General features: G+C 57.6%; 1 pseudogene; it reads right to left on the bottom strand.

Annotated features, from left to right (window-relative positions):
* Positions 1-504: 504 nt before the first annotated feature.
* LOC149744280 (uncharacterized protein CXorf49 homolog pseudogene) lies at positions 505-2,864 on the bottom strand (annotated as a pseudogene).
* Between the last annotated feature and the right edge of the window lie 3,159 nt (positions 2,865-6,023).

The following is a 6,023-nucleotide window of genomic DNA, read 5'->3' as shown; positions in this document are numbered from 1 at the left end:
TCTACACCCGGAGCAGCTGTTTGGGGCACTGCCACCGATCACCCCGGCCGCACAAACCCCACACAGAGGATGATGTGGCTCAAGGCCAGCCCTGCCAGCACCCCGTCTCCTGTGGGAGAAGCTGCCTGGGAGCAAGGCTGTGGCCCCAGCCGAGACAGAGGCAGAGGTTTCTGTCCTCAACCCCTCTTCCCTCCCCTCATATCAAACCCACGACACTCACCTGAGGGGGCAGGCCCCCTGGGCATGACTTCTCCCTGGTTCAGGGCCAAGGGTTCTGAGTTTCCTGGATCTTGAGGGCCTCGGGTGTTGACGTCGCCACTGCTGGCTTTTCTACGATGCATGCGCAGACAAGATGTCCCTGGCCTGTGAGTTAGCAGCTGAAACAAAATTTCTCACCGATTTGGACTAAGGAAGTGTGTGTGTGTGTGTGTGTGTGTGTGTGTGTGTGTGAGAGAGAGAGAGAGAGAGAGAGAGAGAGAGAGAGAGAGAGTGATTCGGGCCAGGGTGAGGCAGGGAATTGGGAAGGGAATTGAAAGGCTGATAACATTAGCACTTTCTCCCTCAGTCAGCCCCAGGGCAGCCGGCAGAGCTGATCTAGGGACAACAGTGGGACACTGAGAAAGCCCAGGCCCCCTGCAAGGAAGGTCTGGGGAACAGCTAGGAAGGAGGATTCAGGAAGCTGGTGAGTCTAAATACTGAGGCTTTCCGGGGAAGCTTTTAAGGGATCCTCCGAACCAATTCAGCTACCAGCCCTCCCTTCCATCCCAGCCCAAGTCTCTCAGAGGAGGCTGGAAAGAGGCCAAGGGTGGAGAACCGGGCCCAGGACACCCGACGTGCTACCTTAATGTTTGTCCCTAGGAAAAGGAGCCCGATCTGGCATCGTAATGACCCAGTGACCGAGGGGCACCCAATGCTGACCACTGAGGGGTGGACAGAGGCAGCATGGATGAAGACGTGTGCCCTGGGTGCTGTGGGGGGGGGGAAGAGTGGGGAGAGAGGAGGAGCATGGCCTACTCACTTGGCCCTTTGGGGCTGGGTCTCTATTTGGGTCCTTATCTTCTCCCGCCACCGCCTCAGACTCCCTTGCCCACCTGACCACGGATTTCTTCCCAGCGTCGCTGTGCTTGGACTGTTTGGTTCCCGAAAGGACCAAGGTATAACTCTTGGGTCTCCCAGGCTGCGGAATACCAGAGATTGGGGGGAAGGTGGCCGGTTCCACAGGAGTTGCCGAGATTCGCTGCCCCCGGGAACGGAAGGTTCCCCCCAGGGCAAGTTTGGATGCTCCCACGACGGATTTCTTCTCCTGGGCTTCGTTCTTCCTAGGAGTGACCCGCGGCAGGCCAACTGCAGCAGCAGCAGAAACAGAAGCAGCAGCAGCAGCAGCAGCTCCCGGGTAGCTGGGCTTGCTGCCCCCCTTCCCCCACAGCGCGCTCTGCATTTTCTTAAGGGAAGAGATGCCCTGCTCTCCCACGCCCTGCCTTTCCACAACCGAAGAGAGTCCTCGCGGAGCCGAGGACAGGGAAGAGCCTGTCACGTGAAGGAAATTCTCCCTGACTTGGAACTTCGAGTGTCTGGGAGTGTCCCCGGGATCCTCGGGTCTGCTGGGCTTGGCCTGGCCTCCTCCTCTGGGGTAAGTGCTCACCGTCATCAGCTGTGTCTCACTGAATTCATCTGAGGACTCGGAGTCGGACAGCAGCCAGGCTAGGCCTTCCGCGGAGCGCCGCTGGCGGTCCGCATCCACGTTCAATCTACGCTTAGCGCCTCTCTTAGGGTTCCCCAAGGCCCGGCCTGCTTCAGGCCCACCGAGGTGGAGAGGGCCGGCTGGAGCCGTCGGCGCCTCCCCACAGCTCTGGCCGGGCGCTCCTCGACCGCCGGGACTCGCCTCGAGGCGCAGTGTCAACACGGTGGACTCTTTGAAGGCGGTGGAGCTCTCCGGGGACGGGTACCTGAGGACGCCCAGCACGTCCTGGTCGGTCAGCTGCTGCAGGTTGGCCTCCTCGGCCTCCTCAGACTCCTCGATCAGGTCCAGGAGGTCCCTCGCGTGGTCATCTGGGGAGGCAGGTCGGTCTTCGCGGCCCCACAGCACCGGCCCTCGCGCTTCCAGCATCTCCCGCTCAGACCGGAAGCCCTCGGGGTCTGGGTATCTGCGGACGCCCAGCATGTCCTGGTCGGTCAGCTGCTGCAGGTTGGCCTCCTCGGCCTCCTCAGACTCCTCGATCAGGTCCAGGAGGTCCCTCGCGTGGTCATCTGGGGAGCCAGGTCCGCCTTCGCGGCCCCACAGCACCGGCCCTCGCGCTTCCAGCATCTCCCGCTTCGACTGGAAGCCCTCGGGGTCCAGGAAGCCGCCTCCGCCCTCGCCGCTCCGCGGCTCCCCAGGCTCAGGACCTGGGTCGGGTTCCCGCGGGACTGCGGGGCCGGCCGCGCGGACGCCGGCCCGCTCCCTGCCCTTTGGGCGGACACGCCTTCTCCACACATACACCTCATCCGGGGAGCTCATGTCGCGACCCGGGCGGCCCCGGAACCGGGGCGACGGTCGATGGCCCGAGTCGCGGTCGCGGTCACGGCGGGCTAGGCGGGCGGCGCTCAGAAGGCAGCGTCAGCCACCTCACGCGCCGCACGAGCTCGCCTCAAAAGAAAGGACGCGCCACTTTCAGCGCGCCTCCCACGCCCGCGCAGCAGCCTCCTCATTGGTCCGGCCCCCGCCAACCAGCGGGCGCCTTGTTCGCCCGCCCCCTCGAAGCCTAACCAATGGGGTCGAGGGCCCCTGGTTTGCTCCCAAGCCCGTGGGCGGTGCGGGCAGTTGGCTGGTGAAGGGGATGGTGGGAGTGCCTCCCTCTGTCAAGCCTCTGGGCCCGCCTCCTCCTGTCCCGCCTCCCGTTACCGGTTAGAGTCACAGCTCTGAGCCTCCGTTTCCCATGTACACAGGGGGTCAAGGGCGTCGGGGAGTGAGGGCGCCGGGCTCCAGGGGTGGTGAGGATGAAACGTCAAGATGGAGGCGCTGGATGCCTAGCACGCGCCGAAAGCATTTGCCAGCCTCCCTTCCACGGCAAGCCTTACGACCCAACAGTAGAATGGGCACAGGAGTCCCGCAGTCAGTGATCAGGGGTCGGCCAGAGAGCAAAGGGATCGTATTTTCGTTCTGTAAGGTCTCTGTCTCAACTGCTCCATCAAATGTGGCTCAGCAGACGTTATTGGCAGGCGGGTTTGCCGGATAGACTTGGGGTTGGCCTCGCTCCATCAGCCCTTCGCCCTCTCTGAGGCAAATTCAAAGAAGAGGAAATCGCCAGTAACACCCCAAAACATGCTCCCCACCGCTGATCCTGGAGATGTAAACTAAAACCACGAATCGGGTTTCACACAGTAGGTTGACAACCTTCAAAGAGCTTAACCATTCCGAGGGTGGGAGAGATTAGGAGCAAACCCCTGTGGCGGTGGTGCAAGAGACGCATTTGGGAGGTAATTTGGCAGAATCCATTGAAAGCCTCGTAGTGCTGGCACGGACTCTGTGCCTGGCACTCTTCTAAGCGCTGGGCGTAAATAATAATGCATCCTCGTGACACGCCTTTAACTATAGTACCAACTATTACTGGCCTCTTACCGGTGAAGAAACAGGCACTGAGAGGTTCGGCCACTGGCCCAAGGTCATTCGGCTCGTGGGGATCAGCGGCAGGATTGAAACCAATCAATCTGACTCCAGAGTCCTTGCTTTTAGCCCAAGATCTTTAAAAGGAAGGAAAAAAGAATCTATTTCCTCTATGCTCCTGCAAGTGCTCTGCTTGGTACTTCTTCCGGAGACACGCTGGTACCTGTAGTGTACAAGAACACATGCACAAGGGTGTTGGTGATGGGAAAAACTGGGAACACTCCAAATTCCCGTCAGTAAGGAAATGGATGAATGCAACGTGGCTTAGCATCCAGTAGCATAAAGCGTGGCAGTCCAACGGAATGCATCAGGCCATTCTCACAGCTTTCGAAAGCATCCGCCTGACTTCAAACTGCAAGTTGCAGAACGATGGCTTTGGATTCACATTTGTAAGTTAAATCACTTGCGTGCGTGGGCACACGCACACACACCAGTCAATCCTATGTAATATATGAGAATTCATTTAAGTATATGTACAAGTATGTTTCAAAGTTTTGAAGGACGCACAACCAAGGCCTACCAGTTGTGATGGCGGTGGGTGTGGATAGCCAGGTGTCTCTCAATTTTTCTTGGAACTGTCAGTTCTCAGTTCCCCTGAGCTGAGCAGTACTGATGTCTGGGGAGTGGTGCCTCCCTTGGTTTCTATACGGCCCATGGGTGTTAGAATTTCCCTTGTCTGCCACCCCACTCCTACTCTGACACCGCTCCATTCCTCCCATACCTTCCTTCTGCTCCTTCCCGTTCATACTCCTCTGTCTTCAGTCACCTCTCTCTCCTGCATCCTGCTCTGGCTGACGTCCTGGAGAGTCCTGGGGTGTCTGAAACCCTCTTGCCTGTGGAACTCAAAGGCCCAGTTTTCTGGGTCTGCACCTGAGAAGCTGGCCATGCTGGAGAAGTTTCAGAGCAGGGGAGATTGGGTGCACTGTAAATCTGCAATCCTCCTCCTCGAGCCTGCCCCCGATGGTGCCTGCCCGTTTGTGGATACCGCCCGCTTCCACTTCTCCCAGTGACTTTTTAAGTCACGGTGTGCTATTTCAAATATGTTAAAATGGATAAGGAAGGATATAGCAAAATCTCCTGCATCCACCAGCACCCTAGGAAACATTACCAGTGGATTCAGTGGAAGCCTCCGTCTTCCCTCTCACCATTTCCATTCCCTTCCTCCCTCCCCCAGAGAGAGACTCCCAGAACTTCTTCTCACCTTCTCCACTCTCTTCGTCCCTGTGGCTCTCCTACCTCCTCTTCCCCTGCATCCCATACGTCTCCAATGATGTCACTAATCTCTGCTTTAGCCCCCTATGCTCACCAGGATCCAATACTGGTTTTGACTTACTCTCTTGGCCTGGGGTGGGAGCCAGTGTCAGAGGTTCCTCTTGGCTTTCCCCACCGGGATAGCTCTTACCCCACAGAGCAGTGACCCAATGTGGAAGTCATTGCTCCAACTGCCAAGTGTATCACTTATCATTATCAGCTTGGGGACTGGAGAAATGACCGCTATTTTGGTCCAGGGACCCCTTCAGCTCACTGTGAACCGGTCTCCATTCCCAGCTCCTTTTAATGTCAGGGCCTCAGAAGCCCCATTGTAATGAGGCCCCATCACGACACTTTGGGCCTCCTGGATCAATGTCAGCTCAGATGCTGTGTCCAGTAGTAGTAGAAGTGTCTGGGTCTTTTTCTAGCCTCAGGGTACAGTCACCTGAGAAATGGCAGTCATTCTCTTTAGGGACGGTCATAACCCACTGCCTTGTTTCTGGATCCTTCCTCCTCAGGACTCATCCACCTCTTCAGTGGGGCCAGTCTCTGAATTGGCTCAGGACCAGGAACTGAGCAGGAGACTGTGGCTTTGTAGCGGAATGATGGCCCTCCTTCTCTTGCATTCTTGCCTTTTGCTGGCTGTAGTTGCCCCTAGGGAGCCATGCTGTCTGCGCCATCTTCTCAGCTTTCTGCCGGTCAAGCAGGCACTCTTGACTGCCCCTCTGACCTTGCTGGTCGTTACTGGAAATGTGGTCTGCTGGCATCTCTTGGTTAAGAGCTGCCCTCTGCCCTCTATTATGTCAGAATTCGTTGGCTCCCATGGGTGGTAATGAGCCCAGGTCGGGACCACTTTCCTTCCATCATTGGCATTGGCCTGCAGAGGGGAGCAACCAGCAAACTTCTAGTGATGCTGGGGCCCCTCTCACCAGAACACTCCTGATGGCTTTGGTGAGTGATGTGTCCTCTCAGCCCTACAGTGGGACATAACCATGAGGCCATGTGACTGGCCTCACCTTTTCTGTCCGTTCTAGCATCACTCAACCTTTTTGTTCCTTCCTCTGCCATCTGCCAATCCAAGGCAGGCATTTCCACTTCTCTCCTTATGGGCCATCACTTTCTCAAAGTT

Source organism: Delphinapterus leucas, chromosome X (genome assembly GCF_059928025.1).
Source record: "Delphinapterus leucas isolate spDelLeu-1000000601 "Yukka" chromosome X, BTC_Dleu_Yukka2, whole genome shotgun sequence".
In the NCBI taxonomy this organism is placed as follows: domain Eukaryota; kingdom Metazoa; phylum Chordata; class Mammalia; order Artiodactyla; family Monodontidae; genus Delphinapterus; species Delphinapterus leucas.
Note: the sequence above shows the minus strand (reverse complement) of the source record. Positions and strands in the feature narration are given on the sequence as shown.